Genomic DNA, 2763 nt, shown 5'->3' on the forward strand with positions numbered 1-2763 from the left:
AAATTGGTTTAAATTATTATTTCAAAATGAATTAGACAATTCTAATTAATCTATTTTTATTAACATTCTAATCGCTTGCAATTTAATTCAATTGTTTCATTTTGGATTCCCTTCTCCAAAAAATAAATTAAAAAATGTGTCATTTAATTTAACTATTTTTCTCAAAGTTAACCAAATATTTATTATTATTATTTTTATGTTAAATCATTATTTTTCTAAAAAAATAGTCAAATATATTTTAGTCAAGTCACAGGTCAACCGCGTGTTGGCGGACATTTCGAATGCTTAAACCCTTCTCGAAGTGTAAATTGAACCCCGAACCCTCTTTGGTACTTTCAAATGATTTTTTCTGTTTAAATCTTTGAAAATCATAAGTTTTCTTAATTTCTTTAAAAAATTAAGTGGCGACTCTTTTCTAAGTATTTTTCTAAAATTGTTTATACTTAGAACATTTCAAAAAGTGATTTTTCCAAGGTTAGGAAAATTACGACACAACAACGGGATACATTAAACATGTACTTGTTGTCCATAAGTTGTTTGGTTTGAGACTGATACATCTAGTATAAATTACTATTTATGTATCATGCCCGTATAATTTGGCGTAGCTATGTATCATATACAAAAAAAATTATGAATATGATAAATAATGATTTAGTTATAAAATAGTACTGCACATACATATGATACATACCCATATATATAAGTGACACTTTTTATACTTCGTTTTTGTCCTAATTTTCTCCATGTTTGTTTTGTCATGTCCATGTACAGGTGGTTTATTGAGTCTACATTCTAATAATCTCTCTAACAGTAAAACACTTGTCCTTGTGTATGAATTACCCCAATATTCACATGATTTTTCCGTAAAAAAAAAAAAGAATTGGAAAGAAAAAAATAAATGAAGAACTACCTTTTGATTAACTTTAAATTATTAATCAGAGAGAGAATATTTAAAATTCAAAATAAAGGATTGATGAAGGTAACTGGTGATATAGTGGAGTGATTAGAGGCATGAAAAAAGGGAGAAAATAGTGAAGTTGAAAAATTGAAAGTTATGTATCTGGAAAGGAGAGAATTTAAAAAAGAGGGATTTTAGTAATTTTTTAAAATGGTAGGGAATAATAGAAAATATGGTAAGAAAAGATGTATAGTTAGGTAATTTTTCCATATTTAATTGCTAACCAATTAACTAAGACCAGCTGTGAGTTGGATGACAATTCAAAATCTATAAATTTCAAATCGTGAACTTTGCCCATCTGAAGATAAAGTATCAACAAAACCTTAACCCACCTCCATTCATCGACCACAAATCCTACTGAATTTGGGTCTCCCTTCATAGTTGGTATCTTCCCTCTTGGGCATTTCATGCCACAGTGAATAGAAAATTGAGAAGCCAACAACGGAGGTTCAGAACAGATACTGGCGGATAACCTAGTTAGGAGGCAGTTTTTCGTAATGCCCAAAAACATATCAGAAATTGTGGTGGTAGACAACAAAGACTCTGTCGACAACTGCGTTGAGCCTCACTGTTGGAACCTTCTCCTTGAAATTTTGATCTTTCACCATATCTGATGGAGGATAGAGGTAATTGAGCTAGAGAAAAGGTTTGATTTTCAAAATGTTTGAAGGAAGCATTGAGCTAAGGTGTAATGGCAGAGAACCCTTGGCAGAGATGAGGGGTATAATTGTAATTTATTTCCTTTTTTTTCTTTAAGTTAATGACTCTTGTCATGTTATCTTTTCTTTGTTTCCTGCCGGTGTACCGATACCTGCATTGGGCCCCATGAATCCGAATTCGTAAGGTAAGGCCCATTTAAGGGGAAGTGCCTTCTAACATGATTTTTTTCATACCCTTGTCTCGAACCCAAGACCTTGTTTAAGGGTGGAGGGATCCTATCCATTCCAGCACAATACTTGTTGGTATGTGTCATGTTATCATTCATGTGTGACATATACTTTTGGAGAAAAGTTGGTTGCACACCTAAAAGGTGTGTATTAGTCTATTAACACTGTTAGAAAAAAAATTGGTGCTTAGAGTGGTTTTCGTGACTGAAGGTGTGTAAAAGGAATTTAGCTACAAGCTCAGTGGTAAACATCTAGTCTATAACAGATTTTTGTTTTTCATCCCTCTTTTCCATTTTTTTTTTTTAATCTCTCCGAAAATCAGAGATTTTATTTTTCCTACTCCTGTCAAATGATGAATGATGGGATTTATTTGAGAATTGGTATTCTATAAAATGTTCAGCCACCTTGAATGTTGGAAATATTTTTCTCCAAATGAGTGAAAATGACTTGCCTCAAATATAAGGTCCTGTATGGTTCAGGATTTTGTAAATCAGAAATATCAGTATTGTGCATAACTTTGGTCTATCTTCTGCATATTCTTGACCATACATCTCAAGATTTCCCTTTCAAACTGCAGGTCATTTATGGGTCTACCAATTTCACAATCATGTTTTCATTCCACAACTTCCATGCCTGAAGACATAGTGGTCACCACAAAGATAGGATGAGACAGGGAGAAAAAGATTCTTGATGCCAATATATATCCATCAAAAATAATGGAGTACTGGTTTACAAAGCTAAATATTAGTGGGAGCATGCTAGCACATGACAATTCAATAATTGTGTGGGGATATTCCTCTTTACCTAGCAATTTGCTTTTACCCCTCCAAACAATACAGTCCACATTTATAAAGCTTGTTCACCTCATGTTTTATCAACTTTAGCCTATGACATTGCACTAGCCCCCACTCCCCCCCC

Source organism: Solanum tuberosum, unplaced genomic scaffold (assembly GCF_000226075.1).
Source record: "Solanum tuberosum cultivar DM 1-3 516 R44 unplaced genomic scaffold, SolTub_3.0 scf00083, whole genome shotgun sequence".
NCBI lineage: Eukaryota > Viridiplantae > Streptophyta > Magnoliopsida > Solanales > Solanaceae > Solanum > Solanum tuberosum.